Raw genomic sequence first — 25170 nt, 5'->3', positions numbered from 1 at the left:
TAAGGTCAACAGAAACTAGGCTGAAGAGCTAGATGTTGGCTGGACTGATAAAAGCACAAGAGTTCAAGGAAACAGTTAGGGCTCTAGCATCTCAAGAAGAGGAGGAAATAGGTGGAGCCAAAGAGGAATGACAGAACCTCAAAACAGCTTATGAGAAGACTTTGGAACAGATATGCAGCCGAGCCAGGTATGGAAATAATGTAACTAAGGAAAGCTGGTGGTGGAATGCAGAATTTCAGGAAGTTATCAAAAGAAAGGAGTGCAAGAAAGAGTGGGAGACAGAAAAAAATGGATCAGGCTAAGAAGGAATACTGGTTAGCTAACAAAGAGGTTAACAAAGCAGTTCCAGTAGTAAAGAACAATGCATCCAAGGCACTCTATCAGCTTCTGGAAACTGACTCAGCAGATGCAATGAAGAAGCTCCAGCAGGTTGCAAGGCAAAGACAGAAAGATAAAGAAGATAATCCTCAAACACCCTTCATAACAGATTTCTGCAACAGCCTGCTCACCAGTCCATAGGATATCAAAGGAGCACTTTCAGCAGCTTCTGAATGAACAAAACCCCACAGAAGCTGTACTGCCCCAGACACAGACATGAAAGAAGAGGAGCTCATGCTAGAGGAAGAACAGCATTAAGGAAAATGAAGTCAGGAAAAGCAGCAAGTTCAAATGAGGTCACAGCAGATAAGATCAAGATGTTGGGCGAATAAAAAAAAGTTAAATAAATAAATAAATAAAATAATAAAAAAAGACGCTGGGTGAATTAGGGGGAAAATGGCTCCTTAGCGTATTCATAGCAGTATGGAGAGAAATGTGTATCCCAGATAATTAGAAACTAGGCAATCTGGTACCAGTGCATAAGAACAAATGGGACATCCACAAATGTGAGAGGTACAGAGGTATCAAACTCCTGTCACACTGCATGAAAGTGCTGGAGAGGTTGATTGATAAATGAATACTCTGAGTAATAAAAAGTAACATGGGAGATGAACAGTTCAGATTCATATTAGGATGCAGTACAACTTACTTGATGTTTGCCATGAGACAGTTGAGAAGAAGCTAGAGATGATGGAAGAGGAGAAAGCACAAGACAAAGTCCCAAGAAAGCCGGATCAGGTAGTTCTGGCAGTCTGCAGTGTTTCAAAGTTTCAGTGACAATGGTAGAATTAGTGGAGGCTATGCAGAAGGGCCCAACAACAAAAGTACAAACAGGATTTAGACTCACAGAGGGGGTTCCCAGGGGAGTTGGCATGTACCAGGTTTCAGCTCCGAGCCCACTGCTGTTCATGCTTGTGATGGCTACAATAACAAACAGTTTGAAGGGTACAGATCAACAAAGCTGCTTTGTGCAATTGATGTGGCATTATAAGCAAAGTCTGAACAAGAACGTCAGCAAATGACAGAGGAATGGAATGCGAAATACAAGCTGCATATAGGATGAAACTAGGTATAGACATGAAAGTTGTCATGGCAGCAAATGAGGTAAATCAGAAGAAGCTGAAAATTGACATAGAAGGAAAAGTAGCTGAACAGGTTAATAACTTCAAGTATGTAATAAGGGTGGTTGAGAAGAAGGGACGTCTGAATGAGGAGGTCAAAGCTAGAATCAAAGGGACTGTAGCCAAATGGCATAGAGTGTCAGAAGTATTGTGTCACAGAAGAATGCCAAAGAAGCTGAAAAGTAAGGTGTACATAACAGTGGTGTGAGTAGTACTGAAGTATGGTACAAAAATCTGGGCAGTAAAGGCAGAGCAGTTGAGGAAGATGAAGTGCCTGAGATGGGTGGTAGGATACACACAGTGAGACAGACAAAGAAATGAGGATATCAGTGCAGAAGCCAAAGTAGCTCCAATTGCAAAGGTCAAAGAGAACAGATTGCAGTGGTTCAGCAACATGTACTGAAAATCAGAAGACAATCAGGTAAAGAAGATTTGGGAGAGACAGGAAGAAAACAAGAGAACAAGCATCTCCAACAAAGAGATGGACAAGGCCTGCATTAGTCAGGTATAACGATCAAAGAATGTAGGAGAGTGGCACTGAATCAAGAAAGATGGTGATAGCTGACACAATACCCTGACTCCAGTCTAGAAAATCAGGTTGATAATGATAAAGATTATGATTACTAAAGCTGGTAGATTATCCACCATCTTAAATAACATTATACAGTCCTATTTCTGCTGCATGTGAAACTGGCTTACAGACAATATGCTCACTATTAATACACTAAATATTACTCTGATAATTATACAAGGCTTCACAGTGACTCTGCTCTGTACAGGACTTATTTAAAGATCCAGATGGGATCCCAATCCCATGCTCACCTCTCAGCCTCTTGTCACAAGAAATGTGGGCAAACCCCAAAATAACGGGGGGCAAAGACAGAAAAATAGGTACAATTTTTAAATATTGCTCTTATAAACTTAGAAAGTTGCTAGAATGAAAGGTTTTGCATTAGAATGTATTTTCTGAAGTCTTTGAAGCCTGATACTCAAACGTCTGTCATTATTTAGTGGCTTCAGTTCTCAATGATTTGTCGGAAATCTGGACATTCTGTGAAAATCTGGACAGCTGAGAGGTATGGTTAACAAATAAAGACAGCAATGACTGATACATCATCAACAATTATCTTTCTATTTCCACATAGATCAGCATGCAGGCAAAGTCTTAAGAGTAACTAAATGTGTCATGGAAAATTGTTCATCTGCTTATGACAAAAGCAAGGCATGCCGATAAAATTAATGTGTTACTGCTGACACTTGAGCATGCCTTACTTATCACTGCTCTGCCTTCAAAGCACTACAGTCCTGCAGACCAATGGAAATAAAATATGGCTCATACGTTTTTCAGTCAGTATGGAACCTCATTGACTGACTATAGTAAAGTTCAGTCTGTTGCCTGTGACTACAAGAGCTGCCTTCCCACTTAATATTCCAATACTCAAACTTCTTAGCTATAATTTTTGCCCCTGTTTCAACAGTGAAGCAGTACATTCTCTGCAAGAAACAAAGGTGGAGTTCCCCAGTCAAAGACCCAGTATTTCCTAGGTATCCACAAAAAAGCCTTATCTAAAATTACCAATGCATTTGGAATAGCTTGTCACCAGGAATCTTAAAGCTAAATAAATTCTTTATATTCAGGAAAAAGCTGTTAGAAAATCAGCTGGATAAGTGCTTTGCATTCCTAAATTGATCTTTTTTTCAAGTGGAATACATGTACTACTGCTATTTCTGTATATTATTTTTAAAGTTTTGACATTCTAAATTATTTTAGAGTGCTGTGTTTTACCACTGCATTTCAAACTGTATTTTTCTGCACTCCTCCCTTCTTGCTGTGCCTCCTATTTGAAATACTGTTTAATTTGTTCATTTCCTGTACTTTGGACAATTTTATTTATTGCACTTCAGGTCCATTTTGTGATTTAACAGCCTGGAAGGGTTAGTGTTGCCCTCTGGTGGCAGTGGAGGCAGCCTGGTCAAATTTTGTGCAATAAATTACTTAAGAAACCATAAGTTCTGCTAGTTACAATTGGCCAAGGATCATTTTACTTGTTTATTGGTTGTTTTGAGCCACTGATTACAGTGACTTCAGAGTGAATCTTGTGTCATCCATCACTGGGTAAGTATTTATATTCCTAAATTGCACTTTATAGTCGAATATAAGTACTGCCATTATTACTGCGGTTTAAGATTGCCTGATTTGAAAAGATATTTTAGAGCTACACAGTTAAGATTCATATACATAGCACAAGCAGAAGGTTATACTTCAAAATATAAAGTGATGATGATGATGATGATGATGATGGTGGTAGTGATGATGAAGCAGAGGGGGATGTTCAAGAAATAAAGAGGGAGAGGGATTTTGGAAGAAGATCCTTGAGAATAATAAAAAAAAAGCATACAAAATATGATATAAAGTAGCAAAAAGTATTCGAAGAACTAAGCCAACATGAGAATGGTGACAGGAGATTCTGCCAATAGGGATAACTGCAAGTAGTGGGTGCAGAAAATCGGTAAGAGGAGGCTGGAATTTACTGGAAAAACTGGCAAAGGAACCACGGTATTGGAAGCAAATAACCAGAGAGAGAGATAAAGGTAAAAGAGTGGGATGAGACAGAAACAGACATTTGGACTGCACCCTAGAGACTGCCTTCCCAACCAGGGATTGCTATCAGAGTATAGGCAAAGAGAAAGGGGTAGAGGAATGTTAAGTGAAAGACCTGTTCTGGTGGGGTTTTTCGTTTAATCTAAGACATAAGCTGCTGTTAAAAAGGGGATAATTAGCAGGGCATATAAATCACTGCATGATAACTACAATAATCAATCAGATGAGGAATGAGGAAGAGAGGTTAGAAAAGCAATTTACAAGAGAACAATAGTAGGACATATGCATGGCTCTCAAGTATGCAGCCGCATCCAATAGGTTTAGGATCTTTGCTGGGAAGTATTTGCATAGGTATTTTTATATCCCACGCAGACTTCAAAGAATATTTTTTCAGGAAGATAGCAAATGTTGCAGGTGTGATGAGGAAGAAAAAGGTAACGGGAACATGTCTTTTGAGAGTGTAGTGCATTTGCAAATTCTAAAAATTCCTAGAGAGTTGTTGGGTCTTTCGGCTTTTTCCGGTTAGGGGTCGCCACAATGGAACTCCGGTCCAGTTGGCAGTAGATTTTTAAGTGCCGAGTTGCCAGCCCTGACGCACAACCTTCAACGAAGGTACGCCCATTCATGCATGTCTCCACACAGAAGATGCTCTAGCTGAGAATCGAATGGGACAACGTCTTACTGTGAGGCGACAACGCTACCGCAGCACCACCACCGCAGTACTCTGCCAGAAATATGGTGTGAGCAAATGGCTGCAACTATGGACTTGATTTTTTTGATTTGGGACATAGGATCTGAATTTCTCATACATAGTAAGGCTTCAGTAAGTTTAATTTTGTTAGCTGCTAAAAAAGCTATTCCTAGAAAATGGGAATCAAAGTCTAAATCAACTGTGTTTAAAGTACTGAATATTATAAAAGAGATAAAATAACTGGAAGAAGGCTATTTAGAAAAGGGAAGAAACAAATTACATAGAAATAAATGGAAATTGTGGAAACAATACATGCATAATAATGTTCATGAGGAGGAGGAGTGAGGTTTAAGGAAAGGAAGGAATTCAGCAATTTATGCAGTGCTGAAAATTTCAAAGAAAGAAAGAAAAGATATGTGATGTGTTATACAAGTAAATGAGAAAAACAAGTTAAGTTGATTTCATTTATTTCTTTTCTGTTAATGCATGTTTGCCTATGTCTTAAACGATAATTTAATAAAAGTGCTTTAAAAAATAGTGCCCTTTGGGAAGTTGGCTATCCCAAGAAACTACCTCATTGATAACACATCCCTAAGAGTAGATCCAGTAATCAGGGATTTGGGAATGTATGTAGACACTAGCATGGCTTTTGACCTGAATGGGTCTAAGGTAGTAAGGAAACCATTCTATATTGATCAACTTATAAGCAAAGATATGGTATCAAGGTCCAAGGAACTCATTATTCCAATGTATTCACCCCTTATCTAAGCCATCATTGAGTATAATGACCCTTTGATATGTACCTGACCAGGCACATGCAACAAATGGAATGGCCGCAGAGGTTATTCCCTCAAAGCCTATCCCTATAGTCTGTCCAGAGTGTTCATGGACAGTCTATACCTGTTATATATTGCATCCCTGGATCCTGTTCTGATGGACCTCTTGCACATCTGCAAAATAAACAGCGTCAGAACTAACAGATCCAGGGACTTAAACCTTTCTTGTGACATAAATGTGATATGTTGGAGGGACAGGTACTTCTCTCAAGGAATACCACTTCTTTGCAACAGGCTTCATGTCCATGTGAAGCTAAGTTCTTCAATGGCCCTATTCAAACATCACCTAGACCAGTGGAACAGAATTTGGAAATTCACCCCTAGGGGGCATCACCCCTTACCTAGTTTGGTTTTATATTATATTTCACTGAAAGCTTCAGAACAATACATTTCAAACCATAGACATGCATACTTACAACACCAATGATTAACTCTTACCAGAAGACAATATATACCCAAACTAAGTGGGGGGTTATGCCGCCCACACTCACCAATGTGGGGGGCTGTGCTTTATATACTAACTCCAGGATCACACTACAGTGGGGAAAAGGGCATATACCTTTTACTCGCCTTACAGTACTCTATACAGTACCAGTACTTCACTTCAGTGAAATGAGATTCGGTGAAATGAGTTTTCAGTAATTTGAGCTTTCAGCAATTTGGTCAGAATGAATTGAAATTTAATGAAATGAGCTTTGAATGAAACAAAGTAGACCCATACATGGACACACACACACACACACACACACACACACACACACACATATATATATATATATATATATATATATATATATATATATATTTGTTGTTGTTGTGTCTTTTGGCTATTCTATATATATATATATATATATATATATATATATATATATATATATATATATATATACTCGACATTTATATTGTTTGTATATTTTGAAATGAGTTCATAAAATCAAGTAACAAACAATATGATAGGTTAAAGGAGTAAAATTGATGTATAAAATATGTTCACTGTACACCTAAAACAAGCTCTTCCAAAAATGGCTATATATAAAGCATGTTGTTTTCCAAGTGTAGGAGCAGGTGATGGGTTGTGTACTGAACAGATGTTATAACACATAGAGACTTATAATGCACTCAACCATTGGGGTCATGCCTCACAACAGCCTCATATAGTACCGGTATCTCTTCAATGCAGGCCTCATCATGTGCTAATGCTCACATATAGTGCTGGGTCATTTACAAAAACTTCCTTTCTAAGGAAACTGTACATTAGATTCTCTGAGACTTCATAGTTAAGGGGGTGGAGTACAGGGCCACAGCCCCCTTTAATACTGCAGCAAATTACAGTTCTCTAATAAATGTCTGTATGTATGTATGTATGTATTTACTCATTTTTGAGAAGCAGGGCTTTCTACCAACTTGGCTCAAAGCCATGATTAATAACGTTTGGTCATCAGATGTTTTCTGCTCAGGTACAGAGTGATAGTGACTGACGGTTAACTTTATTATTCTGCATGGCCTTTTGACTTAACAATATAAGAGAACCTATTTTCCAATATAAAAACACACAGCTGCTGCCCATTAATATTTAAAGGAATGATACGAAAGTCATTTTCCAGGCTTTTATTCATTTTTTTGTTTGTTTGTTTACATTCACTGGTATGCTGAAAAATAGGCATTCTAGAAAGTGAAAACTGAGAAAAACAGTAGCAGGCAGAAGTAAAAGTTGACGGAGAACTGAGGAAACAATAGCGGGACAGCTTCAAACAGTGTGCCTTATTAGATGCTTTGCGCTATTCTTTTTTGCCCCCAGAGCCTGCTACTTGTTTTCAATTGCCCGAAGTGGTTGTTGACAAGATAAAAATCCAGCTAGGACAGGTCCATGTTTTCAAGAAAGAATGTACACTGCAAATCTCTGCCTCAGATTAAAAAAAAAATGAGATACAAAGTAAATAGTTGGCTTCATGTTTTTATCAAAGCAGCAGTTCTGTAGTGATCATTTACCATGCTTTTACATCTCAGTATAAATGAGTGGGTCAGCAAGCGCAGGGTTGTCTTTTCTGGTTTTATATAATGTTGTGTGTGGTGATCCTTGGGTACAGCTTTAACAACCTCCTGTTTACTACTGTGCATGTATAAATACTAGAAACAATTCAGAATGATAGCAAAAATAAGGCATTTGATGAATTGTTAATGAAAGTTTACCTAAATCAGGGTAGCCTCACATAATTGCCCTTATATTATACTATTTAACTCATAATAAGCATTGGATTAATGGCTCACTATGTACTGATTATGCATTTAGCTATGACTAATGAAAATATATTAACTTTAGCATAATAACCCACAATAAGTAGAAATAAATAATGTATGGTGCACAAGTGAAAACTGGCTGTAACATTAATTACCCTTTCATACGAATTTAGCACTCATTTTTAGTCATCTTATAACATTGTAAGAGAATTCCATCACAGATTCCCACCCACCTCTCTCTCCCTAAGAAAGTTTGACTTTGTTAGTAATAGTTACATAATCTCATCTTTTTTCCATCATTGCCCTGGCATGCTTTTCTTTTTCTCTTCTACAAATTTGCATCCTTCTGAATTTATTTTACGTCATGATATTGCAGTGGATGGACCAGCTCATTCTTATGCATTCTGTTTTGCATGGCTGTCTGTAGTTGTCATCTGTCTCTGCACATTCATTTCAACAGTGATAACAAATCTTGCTGTCTCACAGGATTCTAGCAACTACTAAGAATTTCCAGCCCATTAGTTGAGGAAACTTCACAATGTGCAAATAAGGTCTCAACGGTATGGTTACATGATGGACATCATGTCACATGACTTTCTGACTACCGCCTGTAGTATGAGTTTGCGACTTGTCTGTTGTTTCATGGACACCCGATTCCTGCTTGGGCATCTGTGAAAAGTGAATAATTAATCACATGTGGAGCTATCTTTTAAATTTTAAATATGAAACGTAATTAGTGGGTGCTCATTTATTTCATGGGGAGCTCACTGAAAAAGTGACCTTAAAAGAAAGAGAAGTAACTGAATGAGTTTGCCAATAGCAAACAAAATAACTCCTTTTCATGTTCTCATGCAGCTGTTATTACATTGCTGGGTAAAGAGTGCAGGTTCATACTTAAGTACTAAGCCAGCTGTCCTTGTAAGCTTAGGCAACTTCCCTCAAAGGTAAGAATCAAACTCTGCACCTTATGTCTGGGAAGTAAACACCTTAACTGTTATGCAAGTGCACAACAGTCTCATGACCATGTCCTTGCAACAGTTAATCCTGACTGCAATTACATTTTTTTGGTAGCTGCTATTGGCAAGACGGAAGCACTGTGCCTCTTACTAGTAGCATAAAGGCATCAGTAAGTACCAAAGCCTGAAATGTGATCATGAGTTTGCTATTAATTAAGAATTGCTAACCTTTGCCATTTTATTCTTCTAACTTTATTTCCTTCTCAATCCATTTTTCCTCCTTGCATTACATTAGACTGAGAAGAGCCTTTCAAACAAAAGATATGGGTGTGTGAGGAACTTTTCTTGACAGAACCAAACAACATTTGCTCTTGGACCCTATACTTAAAGACACCACTTGTTAACCGGCATGTTTTCTCAGCATTCATGTGTCACTCAGGTGAAAGGTAGCACATATCCAGGAGTGGTGAGATACTATCATAACGTGGATTCCATCGCTATAAACACAAATGCTAATTTATATTTTCTTCACTTTTCATACCTGTCAATCTCTTAGGGCAAAAAATCTGGAAAAAGTCAAAAATAATGGCAGGACAAAGGCCCAAAAATTGGGAGAGATTTTAAATATTGTTCTTATATTTGTAGGAAGTTGCTTTGCTAATGGGTTTTGAATTAGCATGTATTTTCTAAAGGATATGAAGTCTGAAATATTCAAATGTCTGTCATTATTTAGTAAATTCATTCCTCAGTGATTTGCCGAAAAACAACAATTTTTAAGAGGAACAATTCAAAACTATGATGCAAAAATATGGACATTCTGTGAAAATCTGGACAGCTGAGAGGTATGTCAGTTCATCTAAGCAGTAGCTTACATATATCACAAAACATCTAATAACACCTGTAACTATGTAGGACGTGCTGGAGGGATACATTCATCACCAAGAGACTCCCTATGCTGTGGAACAGAATCCCAGTCCATGTGAGACAGAGCACCTCGCTGGCTCTGTTCAAGAGGAATCTTGACCAGTGGATGGGAGATCGTAGGTTTACCCTGGGGATCATCTCTGTATCACTGCTGGACAGAGGCACGGCAAACTAATGGGTATAGTATTCTTCAACCTAAGGGGTGGTGAAAGCCACACAACTCTGGCTAGGCTTATAAATGCCCTAGGGCAGATAGCCTAGTATGAACCTATGAACCTATGAACCTATAAAGTTATTAAATGTATGCTAAAAAAAAGAAGTATAATTCTGTAGTGCTTTGTTTGATACTTAATGCACAGGACTAAAGCTCTGAATGTTAAGGCTGCTTCCTGTGATCAAGGTACAGTTTTTGGTTCTTTCCACCTTCTTTTGCCTACCGTGTGACTGAACAATTTGCTTAACCAGGCAGTACTCCCAAGTTACCCTTAAAAAGGGATATTTTGTCTACTGGACTTATCCAGTCACCAAACATATGAAATAAAAACAAATAAAAGAGTATATACTGTATAGGTGTCAGAGGTATTGTCATAACAGTAGCTCTGTGACCAACACATCAGTTTAGCAATAAGTCATGAGACAAGTGTTTATTTGAGATGCAGAGAATCTAATCAAGATTTTTGTTTCCACCGGTAACCATCTCCAACTTCCTGCACAGGAAGGCTTTGGTTCCTCATGACAGCATGCATGATGATGGCTAGCAGTAATTCAGCTCTGCAAAACAATTCAGCAATTTCCAATACAGAAACTGATACACGACAGCAGAGGTAATAAAGCATACTCTAATAAGGCCGGATTGTGAGTGGGAAACTTTATGCAAATATGACTTCACCATTTATCTACTGTTATTGTGAGTAGCTCAGACAACTGAGACTACAGGAGGATCATTTGGGGAGTACTACATTATATATATATATGCAGATTGCAAAGCAGTATCCAACAAAACTGGAAAGGAGAGCCAGCAGTGACAACTCCTCGCTTTACAACAACTCTGCCAAATCCTTCCCCGACTCTGGAATGAACATCCCATTTTTAATGGGGTCTATATTACAACACCAAAGACTCTGAGAATCGAACGGCCTAAAGAACAAAAATTCCGGATCTCAAAGTCGCTATTGTGGGGGGGGGGGGGCTTGTGCTATCCAAAAAAAGTGAAGTAAGTTCTCCCCCTTTATGTTCATACTTCTGAAAGAATAATTGCAGTTGGAGAAACTTGTTCCTAGAAACAGAAGATCATTAGAAGCTATTTTAGGCAAGAATGATAAGGGTTGTATTCAACAGCATCTATCACTGTGAAAGACTGTACATTTTTTCTGCAGATGAAGTCTTGTAATTCAGAGATTCTCTTTCAGAACTTGCCAATAACAACAGTGCTTTCCAAAATGTGTACTTTATGTATGTTGATTCTGCAGCCTCAATGGGATTCAAAGAGGAATTTTACCAGTCAAGTCCTAGGAAGGTGAACTTGGATGAAGAGGTAGTCTAAAGTATATGGTTTCTCACTATAAGTCAACCTACAATTGTGATGCTCAGAACAGTAAGATTAAACATGTGAAAAGGAATTGGTATACATAAGTAGCAGTGGGCATAGGGAAAATGCCTACCTAATTCCCACTATAAAAAAATATGTTTTTTGCATGTTTATTATTATTATTATTATTATTATTATTATTAGTTGAAATTTGTTTCTTTTTAGATTAATCGAATTAGGTTAAAATTTGTGAGTTTTTGTCTATATTCTCTCTCTCTCTCTCTCACTATATATATATATATATATATATATATATATATATATATATATATATATACACACACACACACACACACACACACACACACACACACACACACACACATGTGTGAGGCAAGAGTACTAAGGAGTTTCTGATGGGAGACAGTGTCAAACACGTGTGTTTGTGTGTGTGTGTATGTGCATGTGTGTGTGTGTGTGTGTGTGTGTGTGTGTGTGTGTGTGTGTGTGTGTGTGTGTGTCTGTGTGTATATATATATATATATATATATATATATATATATATATATATATATATATATATGTATATTATATTTATATTTATATGTAGACAAATTACATTTTCCATTGTCCTTCTTCTTTAGCAGCTGACCAACTCCCCAATGAGTACCTCAAACTTCCAGCTGATGCCATAGCTCTGCCTAGCTCCATTCGGGTAAATAGGTCTACGACAGAACAATATGCCCCAAAATTATGGAAAATTTCCTACATCACCCCTCTACATAAAGGAGGAGCATCGACATAATTAAACAATTACAGACCCATAACCATCCTTTCCCCCTGTGTCAAAATTCTGGAAAATGTATCCACACTCAATTACTATGATACCTGTTATCGCACAACCATATCTCTCCCTCCCAACACGGTTTCAAACTGAAACACAGCACCACCACAGCCCTAATTAATTTCTCTAGCACCATCAACCAACTGAGAAATTCAAACCAGCAAGTAGCATCAATCTTCGGAGACATGTCAAAAGCATTTGACACTGTCTCCCATCAGAAATTCCTTAGTACTCTTGCCTCACTAAACATATCAAAGACTTCCCTCTCCTGGTTCCTAAGCCATCTTTCTGACAGACAACAAGCAGTGAGATGGAAATCCGAACTCTCACCACTTCTGCCTGTCTTGGTCAGAGTCTCTCATACTATGGTCCTTCTTTTCACCATCTTCTCTAATGATCTAGTCTCACCTCCAACACACGCTACAGTAGTTCAGTATGCAGATGATTCAACTTTAATCTGCTCAGCAGATATCTTGCCAGACCTCCAAATAGTAGACCAACAAGCTTTTAATGATATAGAAACATATCTAAGTAAATCACAACTAAACCTCAACTCCAAAAAGACACAGTTAATGCTATTTACCAGTAGCCATCAATCACCAACCACTCCTCTTTTCACCATTATGTCAGCAAACAACACAGTCATCCAACCAATTGAGCATACAAAGCTCCTTGGTGTGACAATCGACAACAAACTCAGATCTGACCAACACATAGCCATCACAATTAAGAAAGTTCACATCAAACTTGGCTCACTGTACAGAAGCAAGCCATTCCTCACTGATAATACCAGACTAGCCATATCCAGAACTTTCCTCCTCACTATGCTTCTATATGCTTTCCCCCTCTTTACCAACTTAAAAAAATCAGACTTCAAATTGGAAACTTGCTACAACAAAATAGCCTGTTTGTAGCCAACCTTCCCTATCAAACCCACGACTGTATTGCACTACATAAATTAAATTGGCTCAGTCTACCTAACCTTCTCCATCTCTACCAACTTAAATTCACACACAATATCATCTGACATCCTGACAGTTGCTCATCCCTCAAGGAACTTGTTGTTCCCTACTCATGCCCACAAAGTCTAAAATCTGCAGGCAGAAACTTTCTCACAGTAAACAAAGCTAACAACAATCATGGTAAAGCACTATTCTCAAATCAAGTAGCCAAATTATGGAATTCTCTACCCCACATCCTCTATAACACACTTGAATCTACCAGTTTTAAACAACTACTGTCTGAACATCTATCCAAGAACTGGCATTGCTCCTGTGCCAAACCTGACTGACAAGATATCTATAACTCTCTCAACACACTGTCCACTCCTTATCTCATTTTCTCCTTCTCCTTAGTGTTTGTTACTACTCAAAAATATATATAAAGGAAATCTCATTTGTTCATAACTATTATTTAATATGTACACAGTACTAATTTTATTTTTCTCACAGTGATCTTCACTGAAATGCTTGTGTGTTTTTCTTTTTGAACCTGTATCTATCTACTAGAAAACTATATTGAATACTACTTTATATAGACTAACTAGATGATTTGTATTCGGCATCTTACTGTATGTATACTGTTGTACTATGTAATTATTGTATTTTGCTTATATTTCTGTGGAGCTTTACTCCCCGGGCGTGTGCTGAAAATGGGCTTCTGGCCCAGTCGATTTTTCCCGGTAAACAAATGTAAATAAATAAATAAATAAATAATTGCCCCACAGCATGGCTGAACAGCGTCTACAGTTGATTGGTTCATATATCCAGTTAAACAAAAAACATTCTCTGTTGCGTGCTGTGTAAGTCTAAGTAAATCACTTAAATCATACAATATTGAAAGCTGTCACGGTTAACAAATAAAAAAAACTCTCATAAATGACTTGTGAGTCTGTTCTCCCGGTTAATGGTGAACCAGCCAATGTGTCTATTTTTGTGAAAGCTGAAAAACTTTGTCAACAGTCTGATAGTACACAGAGGTCATATGAGTAAACTAATTATAATTGCTTGAGCTGTATCAGAATGGTTGGTAGATGCAAAAACTCTTTATTTTTTCCAAACCAGTCCAAGGCCTTACAGTAAGTATCAGGTGGGAGTGATTCCAAAAATCTAACCATGTTTTGAAATTGTTTTGGATGCGAAGTTATAATATGTGGCTTTACCGTAAATTCATACATACCTAAGGCCCAACTTTAGGGGCAATATAAGGTATGTACATATTCTTGGTAAGAGGAAGATGGGAGGCAGGGTTCAGTGAGACTGTATTAGTAACAGAAGAGAACAAGTGCGGAAAGTCCATTATTGTTGGACTTGTTTTAAGAATTTACTAGGTTTGTAGAAGAAACATCATCAGTTCACAGCCAAAAAGCTCAGCCATAAGATTAGCTGTCTGTGTAAAATATACACTATCTGGAGAACTGTCAGATATCTGAAATTCTTCAAAAACAGTTAATTTCCATGGGAATTGCATTAAATGTGTGGACACATTCTAGTGGGTTGTAATGTTTTATGATATATTAAAGCTCTCTAGATGAAAGCTGGGTGGAAAGAGGGCATTATATTCAAATCTAACATTTAGCACATTTTGTGCAATTCCAAACCCCTAAGGTAGACCACAGTGCCAAAATAAGACATTAGTAAAACAGGGAAGGCATGCCAGAAAATACAGGCATAACTGCAGTATGGCAATGATTGAAACAGTGAGAACACCTTGGTGGGCCAGAACTTGTATAACAGTGCCAGTCTCAGGTAAGCAGAATAATCTTATTTACTGCATATAAGAAATATCACACATATTAAATATATTGTACCATCGCAAGGTATTGCCGCAGTAGTGCTTGCATTGCTTTCATCATATTTTCACCACAACAAAGCACTTTACTAGGAGTATGATAGTGATGACCTGGGCTGTTGTCAGTGCATATTGTTGTTGCATGTGTCCACACATGGATGGTTCACTGTTTCCATAACAACCTGATTTTACATCATATGTATTGATTGCTTGTGGCCCACAAATCTGAATCTGAAGTTCTAGTTGTCTGATAGGATCTGTATGAGGTGGTCCCTCCCTATGAAAAAGTGGTGCTGGTATTTTCTGAGTCATTTCAGCTTCTCTACTTAGCATGGCAGGAACTGCTAGTGGTTCTTAGATATTACCTGGACAATGCAGATTTAATTTCTTTGTGTATTGTACTCCTTACTTCTCGACCATGGTGATCTTTAAGAGGTCCCTAAAGATCTATATATTCAGTTGTCTGTATCCAGTGTTGTAGTAATAGCATTACAGTACCATTTTAACTAATTCTGTATGACTTAGTCCATTTTAACATTGGATCGGCACACTTTGCATGTGTAGTGTTGTCCTCAGAATTTACACCTATCCAGAACCAGTTGTAGTCCACCTCTCAGCCATCCTGACTGACATCCAGTGCTGCAAGTCCACTGTATGGAACTACTAATTAAAGACAATGATATGAAAAGGGCATTTTTCCATGAATATCATTGTCATCTTTTTGACAGATAATAAAAAGTAGCTTTTTGATGTTCTACCTAAAGCTGTGTTGGTAACAACCAACAAGCCAGTTTTACTGCTGGACTTTAAATTAAAATGTGGTTAATTATGTTATTATTAAATTATGTTATTATTAAAACAGAGGAGGACTATGGCTAACCAAGTTCGCCGATGACTGCAAACTGGGAGCCATAATTGACTCTCCGGCTGACATGGACATCCTCCAAAAGGGCCTTACTGAGACGTACACCTGGTGTCAGAGTCATGGCCTCAAGCTAAATGCCAAAAAATGCATAGTCATTCTGTTTGGGAAAAACAAAACGCCCACAAATTACCACATAGGTGGCAGCCCCTTTAATACAGAAGAGGTAATAAGAGATCTGGGGACCAAGGTAGATAGTAATCTCTCCTTTGACAATCATATTGCCAAAGTAGTTAGGAAATCCTTCTATGTGGCCCATCTAATTACTAAAGGGTTCGCATCTAGAAATAAAGAGGTTATAATGCCCCTCTACTTGTCACTCATCAGACCCATCATAGAGTACAATGCCTCATTTGGGATGTACCTCACAAGAAACTTCCAACAGCTGGAGAGACCACAAAAGTACCCCACCAAGAGGATTACTGGCCTCAAACATATGTCCTATGCAGCCTGACTGAAAAGACTCTGGCTGTACTCAGTGGCATATCGCTTACTCAGAGGTGATCTCTGCCTGACTTACAAAGCCATGTCCAACTCAGAATTGATGGACATGCTCCACCTAAATAAATCCAAGTCACTGCGAGACACGCGCTCTAGTGAGCTAAACCTTGCCACAACAATAAATAGAACATGCTGGAGGGATAGATTCCTGTCACAGAGACTCCCCATGCTTTGGAACAAAATTCCAAACTACATTAGGCAGAGCCCCTCACTAACACTCTTCAAGAGAAACCTTGAAGAGTGGATGGGTAACAGAAAATATCCCCCTGGGATCACTTCATTGACTCTGCTTGACAGAGGATCAGTTAATTAATCAATGGGGCTGCAAAAGCTGACACACTCTGGCTAGGCTTATAAATGCCCTCAGGCAGATAGCCTAGTACCTACCTATGAACCTATGGCTTTAGTGTCAACTGTGGATAAAAAGCCAAATCTTTTAGGAAACATTGACCAAATACTGCTTGCAGTCTAGTAATATTTGCTCCAATAAGACAATTATCTTAGTGAGAGACCAATATAATGGGATGCCTACACTGTTGCTCAACTATTATACTATTATTCTAATAAATCCTCTTTAAAATGAATATGCTGAATGCATGAGCAGGAATCTGGAATAGTGACAATATTATAATGTTGCATGGAGTTTGATGTTTTATATTATTTTCTCCCAACACATAAAAGTACAATTTCTCCATTTGATAAGCAGTGCCAGATTAAATGGTATTCATTTCATTTCTACTGACTGAAGTTAAATTCATTTAGATGTATGTGAAAGGTACTGTAGGATGCTGCTTGCCTTATCACAGCCTTTGCTATTCTAGTTTGCTAACCAGGTAATATTGGTAATTTTTGATCATTTGCTCCTTTTTAATATGCCATGCGTGTACTTGGAGCTGACTTGATGTCAGGATCCTAGATGGTGACACTAGTCAAAAGACCATGGATTATTTTCCAGTAGACAGGGTATGCAGTGGCAGAAGAGCACATGCAGTTGGAAGACCCTTTGAGAGGTTTATTTTACTTATCCTTTGTAGATAAAGTTAGTCCATCTAGACTAGAGGCTTCTTTTCAGGGGAGACCCCAGGAGGTATTGCTACTATTAAGGGAAATTTGGCTTGAACATCTGGGAACTTCTCCATTTCTTTGCAACAAGTACCATGGGATCTTTACATCCACCTGAGCTATCACCAGCTCACGCAGATGAGACCTCAGTATAACATCTCATCCAAAGGATGACATACATAGGAGTACAGTGCCCCCTAATGCTGCACTGCAGTACTGCAGTATCAGCAATCCAGTCACCTGGACTGGTAATAGAACCCATAGCCTTCTGGTCTTCCAGTACAGAAGGTGAGTGTGCATCATTATTCAATTGCACTGCTGACCTTTCAGGCTAAGTCTGTATCTTGCACTTTATTTTCTGTTTTTAGTGGTCATGATTATTGGTAGATATCCTCAGCAGGGCTAGCCACCTGGCATTGTGAACCTTGACTCTAGCTGATTGCCACTGTTGAAGTGACACCCCAACCCCATGTGTAAAAACTGGAAAATGGGTTGTGGATGGATGAATGGATTATTGGCAGATATGAGAACTTTTCATTATGAGCAATATTAGAACTTGTCAAGTAGCTCTTGTACACTAGCATGTTTATGAATACTAATATAGGAACAAACTATATAGCCACATGCATCCTATCAGTTTCCCCTTAAGATCTCCCATGGACCATGAGCAAATTAAACATATACTGCATTTTACATAAATCTTTATATGCTAGTCAGAACAGCTTGCACTGACCAGGAATTGAACCAGGGTTGAGTGCTTGGAAGGCATTCATGCTTACCACTATGCCCACCTTGAATGTTTTCATTTACCTTAATGGCATGAATGTAGACATAGCTCTTGCTCCACAAAAACAATGGGCCAAAGGTACCCAACAGCAGCCCTAGAGCCATGCACTGTTGTAATGCCTCACTCAAGAAATTCTTGGATACAAGGTCATATGGTTTTTCCCATTCAATAAATACACATAGATTAAACTGGCAATCTTTCATGAAAGCCCTCAGTATCAGTGTAATGACAAAAAGATGACCCACTGTTCAATGACCAGGATGGACACTATCAGGTTTCACCCGAATTAAATGCTTAGGGGTAGGAAAACTTTTACCTTATATCATGCTGATGTAGGTTTTCCCTAAGAAATTAAGTAGTGTGACCATTCTATAACTGGAACACACTCTTTTGTCCCCCCTTTTGAAAATTGGGATGATCATCCCAATTTTTTAATCCCAAAACACAGCTCCCACCTTCTCTACAGTATTCAAAAGGTGTGTTAAGCATAATACCACAACAATATACAACAAATTAAGCATTTCCAACCAGATCTTAACTAGCCCTGCATTTGTTCCACTGCAGAACTGTTTAATAGCCACACTAATCTCACCTTTAGAAATAGACCCAATCACAACAGTCATTACTGGTCCTGACTCCTCAAAAAGGACATGTCGAGCAGGATCAGGAGTTTCCCAAAGTGTTCTTTCCACTTTCAGACAATGTAAAGTTCAAGTTTGTTTCAGTTATTTACTACTAATAAATATACAAACCCTGAGCATATAAATACAGTGAAGAAATAAATACTGAGAAACTGAATTATTATCTAATACCATCAGCTTTCAAAGAAATCAGTATAACTGGAACTAAATGAATATAACAAATTAAAGCTGATAAATAACCAAATAAAATGAATAAATAAATGCTGTCAAACCAAAAAATGGTAGCCTTCCTGCATACACTACAGAATGACCCTAACCCACAGTTTAGAAGCTCCAGGTTTCAGAGACACATTTAAGACCCCTAGTCACTCATATTACAGCACTGTTTGAGTCACTGCTGATGCACACAAATCATTTTCCAAATACAGCACTGAGCATCTGCTAGACGAAGACATCAGTGCAGTTCAGTAAGAGACAGCTACAAAACTTCAAGAATCTATAGATTCGTAGGTTCATAGGTAAGTACTCGGCTAACTGCACTTGCAGGCCATTTTAAGCCAATCCAATATCCCTATTTGTGCTTGAATTGACCTATCCCATTTGGTGTTAAACTGGCCTTACCTATCCCATGGACAATAATTATATATTATCCCTAGTAAGAATAACGGGAATCCTCCCATAGATAATATGAGAAGGCCCATAAGCAGGATAAAGCATTTAGGATTTGTCTCTGTCCATTAGTAGTCCAGGGGACAGTCCTGGAGTAATTTTTCTATTACCCATCCGCAGATCTAAATTGTGCTTGAATATGGACAGGGATGAGCTTTGTTTTATGAGAATGGGGAGTCTGTTCCAGAGCAGCAGTATCCTCTGTGAGATATACCTGTCCCTCCAAACCATTCTGTTGAAGTTGCAGAAGAGGCTTAGATCCCTAGACCAAGTATTTCTGATGCCAATTGACATGCTGATGTGCAGTAAGTCCATCAGTTACGGGTTGAAGGATGCCTTTTACGCCAGACACAGGTCATCTCTTGGCAGTCTGTAGGCTACCAACTTTAGTGACAGGACTTTGGTTGAGTCTGTGTGGGAATTATAGTTTAGGTCTTGTACCCTTTTAGTAAGGTATCACTCTGGGTGCTGGTTGCATGTGTCTGGACAGATATATGCTTGTCCCTCCCTTAGGTTCATTAATGCCAGATAACTCAGGAACAACTAACATCATATTTCAGGCATATGTCCACACAGAGCCAAGAGAGCATAATCTCAAGTCCAGCACGTGGCTCCATGTCCAGTCTTATTCATTAACAAGGTGTCAGCCAACTCCAAATAGATAGAACAGCCTGTTCCTTCAAAACATCAAAGAACAAAACCTATCAAATCCATAGCAACATATTAAATATATACGAAAAACACCAGCAAACAAGTCTAAAGTCATAGGCTAGCTCAGGGCCCTGCTCAGACATGAGCAGATGCTGTTAAGTTAAAACATTGGAGGTTCAGTGGAAGGCAAGAACAAATTATAAGCTGTGCCACTGCAGTAAAACATGTGTCACTGCAGTAAAACATGTGTCACTGCAGTAAAACAAATCTCATAATGCAGTAAAATACAGGTGTCCTGCAATAACAAATCTGCTCTATAGCACTTCTGAGCAATGTGGCTCGCATTGTGTCCAGCCAAGGACTGCAGTAAATTTATTACAACTCAACTTGTCTCCATTCAAGGTCAGCATTGCTTCAGCCTTATCGATAAAATATTTGGAATTGTCACTCCAAATCATCAGATGGTTGGACAAAACCTCTGGGAGGCCAATGTAACATTTACAATGTTTTATCAGGACACTTTCAGATGGCATAGATACTGTGGATGTGTTACTATCCTTCATGAGGTCTTTTGTATTACTGCAAATTACTGCAAGCAACACCATGTGACATGCAATAAACAATATCATTAGAGCCCATTTTTAAACTATATAATCTGCATTCCTCCACTTATAGAAAAATAAATCTTTATGTTTATGTGATAATTAAAAACTTGGCAATATTCATTTAGGATACCTGTCCTTACCTATGCATTTCTTTGACTGTTTGTATATTGTCCTGATAGGTAGGTGGTCTTTGCAATCCTTTTCTACCACGAGAAGTGTACAATGGCGGTTGTAATAATACAAATAATTTCAGAGCAATACAGCTTTTTACATAGCATAACATACAGTCTGATACAAAGTTTTGAAATACATTCTACATCAGCAGGTCACTGATCAGATTTACATCATGCAAAGACACTAAATTAAATAAAAATAATAATTTTAGTAACTTCCCACTTTTTAAATTCAACAGTAACTCTTGCAAATCAGCATCAACTGTCTGTATGTCTGGCTGGCCTGCTGGCCTGTCACTCTTCCACATCCAATTGTTCTGACAGAACTGCTGAATTCAGGATTTATGTTATTTCAGATCTAGTTTTATGAGAAATTCATGTATTCACTTGTGACACTTTTGCTGTAGTGACTCTTGTTCGCATCTCTGGTTTATGAAGGGTATTTTATGTTGCTCATCTCATAAGCAAGGGCATTGCCTCCAGAAAAAAAAAGGTTATAACCCCCTGTACTCTTCCCTCATCAGGCCAATAATAGAGTATAACGCTTCCTTTGGTATGTTCCTTTCCAAACACCTGCAGCAATTTGAGAGACCACAAAGGTTCCTTATGAAGAAAATTCAGGTTCTTCAAGATCTTTCTTATGTGGACATTGTCACTTTACTCTGTGTCATAGAGACTGCTCACAGGTGATCTGTTGCCTTGCATATAGAGCAATCTCTGACTCAGCTTTGATGGAAAATGTTGCACATTCTCAAGACAAATGGCACATGGGTCACTCGCTCAAAGGGCCTTAACCTGGTGTGACATCAACAGAACTTGCTGGAGAGGCAGATTTGTCTCACAGAGGTTGCCCCACCTTTGGAACAAGCTTTCTGTTCATGTTAAACGAAGCCCCTTGTTGGCCCTATTTCAGCGCAATTTGGATGATTGGATGGGTAACTGGAAATTCACCCTGGGGGGTTCCACCTGTGTCCCTTTTGGACAGGGGCAATAGGTGCTGATTTTACTATCTGCTTGAACCAGACACCTTTGGGAACACAAGTTGAACTTGGCTAGGCTTGTAAGGGCTTGGGCCATTAGCCTAGTAACCTCCTATGATCTGGTATATTTTTGAATTGTATTACTTCCACAAGTTGCAACAATTCTTCTTGCTAAGATGTATTTGTCTTAAGAGATGCCGTCTATTCCTTCTGTACAATCTACCTTCTTCACAAGCAGCATAAGCTCTGTATTCAGCTGCTTTACTGAAAACATTGCAGTCATTTGTGTACTATTTTGTCTTCTTTCCTATGACAAACTGGTGAGAGATTGAGATTCTGTAACAAACTATTTCTATTATTATAATTTTAAGACAATCCACTTAGCCAGTCCTATTATTCTTTTCCATCAAATTATTTACCATCCCAATGGTCATTTCCACCTGCCAATTCGATTGTGGGCAACATGGACTTGTTGCTCTGTGTTTAAATTCCCATTTTGTTGAAATCTTTAAGGTCTATGTTCTTAAACTGCTGACTGTTTTCTATTACGGCAGCATCAGGTGTGCCTTGAATTGAAAGTATAGATTTCAATACACCTGTCACATTGGCACCTGTAATATCTGTTAGTATAATCACTTCAGGGTAGCTGGAATCCACACATGTCAGATACATGCATTCTTTTGACTGAAACAAACCTGCCCTTTCTGCTTCATGGCCTGCCCAGTATCATATATGGTGACATCACATCTATGGGAATGTTATTATGGTATGAATAACATACATTACAGTGTTGCAACACTTATTCACTCTGCTGACATTCCATACTAATAAATTATATTTCTAGTTCTCTCCCTGCCATTCAGTATTCCAAGACTTCACTAGCATCTTTTTTTAACTGATTATGTACAATAATATTGTGATCCTTAACTCATTCACTCCAATGCAGCTCAGGAAGGTTGCACTTTAATTTCCAATGGGTGGAACCTAAGCCCTTTAACAGAATCAAATTATGTCCTCATATTTCAAACAAATGTGCATATTTCTGGAACCATAGGGGTTATGAAAGAAGTCTATAAATGGCAAACTCTTCAGCACAAACTATTTTTATAGTGGTAGTATTCTTTAGGTTTTAGGTCTTTAAATCAAATTTTATAAGCCACACTATACAGTAACTATTACATTTATAATATTTTGTAAACAACTTACAATATCTCAGCAACCACTCAAGTTATACACATACTGTCAGCAAAATTTTATTCATCTAGCTGACAGTGTTCATATGAGGGGGGTCTACTTTATGTGCTCGAAGTCCGAGAATATCGAATACGATATTCTCGACACGAGTACACCGAAAGTGCAAACCATCGAAAATTTCCATTTACTTCAATGTAGTGCGATCTTGGAGTTGGTATATTTAAGTAGCGGGGGGTGTGGGGGGCAAAGCCTCCACGTGGGGGGTGCAGGGGAGCTTGCCCCCCCTGCCTACACTAGTTTAAATTCTTTTTTTGTGTATTTTTTTTTGGACTTCGATTGTTTAATAGTTCAATGCATATGGTTCGATCCATATGCATTCGAGCTATTAAACTTTCGAGGTCCTAAAGTAGACCCCATATGAGGCTAAGGATTTCTGTCTGTGTTTCTTGGTTGTTGATATATTTAGAAAAATGTGAAAATTATATATATATATATATATATATATATATATATCATAAAAACAACTGTTAAACTGCCAACACCAATGATCTCCAGCTGCTCTACTATGCAATTCAAAATCTCCTAAAGTCACACTTCATGAAATACCTGGTTATGTTCTTGCAACTCTCCCGGGCAACCACCATCTGTTAAATTGCTGCTAATCGTTGTGCAGAATTAGCCGCTCACACTAACAGCAATCTTCAGCTGTACAAATTAATCTTTGTATCATCTCACAGTGTGTTTATTCAAAGAACATCTGCTCCAATAGAATCCTACTCTCCAGTTGTACTTACTGTTATTCTCAAACTGTCACTTTAACTACCAACTGTTTGTTATTATTGTATACATTGTTGTTAATTTATCTGTATGTAATCATTGTAACTTTATCTTTTTGTATTAACTTGAGTGCTTGTAAATGCTGATATGTCTGCAAATGATGATATGTCTGTAATTGGAGCTTTTCTCCCCGGGCCTCCACTGAGAATGGACCTGCGTCCAGTCGGGCTTTCCCAGTAAACAAAAGTAAAGTAAAAATAAATAAATATCTATTTACCTGCACTAGACAGAGGTTAAATATTGATGCAGTTGAGTTTGTCATTGTGTTAGCCTTACAATGAAATCTTTTATAACCTTGTACATAGCATAGTTTTGGAATTATTGATGCAAATATAAACAAGCAATATTTGACGCCTGGAGGCATCAGTAGGAGTTAACTGCAGATGCACCCGGAGGCTTCACTCGGATGAGCATTAAACCTCTGACACAACTTGAGGGAACATTCAGCAGTACTTCAAGCAATATGTTATCCTCTCTAAGTAGCACTCATTTAGGATTGCTAAAACTGACACATAAGTGAAGTTTATAGAAGTGAAAATTAATGTGTTAGTCTGAGTGTTTTTTATAAGACTGAGTTGCTGATTGAATGCATTGAGGAAAGGATCACTAACTCCAAATTATTGGATCACACAGCTAAGCAAGGGCCAGGAAAAAGAAAATAAATATGAGGTCAAAAGCTAATGATAAAGTGAAAGCAACAGATGCAGTTATGGAAATATATGATACTGTTCTGCTACAGCTCAAGAAATTTATGAGCAAATTAGACACTTTTGAAGAATATGAATGGAGTAGGAGACCTTGATGTTGATTGACTTTGTGAGCAATCTGATGCCATCTTGGCATTATAACAGAAGTCACATAGCAAGAAATCAAGTCTTGAATATGCATACAAAGATGTTGTCAATCAGCCCTGATTTGGTCAACTTGGGAGCTAAAGCTCAGAAATGATATTTGTGAGTGACTGCAATACCTCTGGTAGACAAAGAATATAATCGTATGAAATATATGTAAGAGGAATTGGAGACGTGGACTTTTTTTTTTTTGGGGTAAAAAATATCCATATTGAGAAGGCATGTTGATTCCCACAACTAGTTCTGGAAAAATCCATAGTGTGCCCATAGATTCTATTAATTCAGTTTGAAACATGTCATAAAAACAAGCTGACTCTATTGAATGCTTTCTCTACATTAAAACTCACCAACAATAGCAATATTTTCTAACATTCTATTACTCACTGGAT

The sequence above is a fragment of the Protopterus annectens genome, chromosome 4.part0 (assembly GCF_019279795.1).
Source record: "Protopterus annectens isolate FY-2018-M chromosome 4.part0, PAN1.0, whole genome shotgun sequence".
Classification (NCBI taxonomy): Eukaryota; Metazoa; Chordata; order Ceratodontiformes; family Protopteridae; genus Protopterus; species Protopterus annectens.
The sequence above is the reverse complement of the archived record's forward strand: the minus strand, read 5'-3'. Positions refer to the sequence as shown.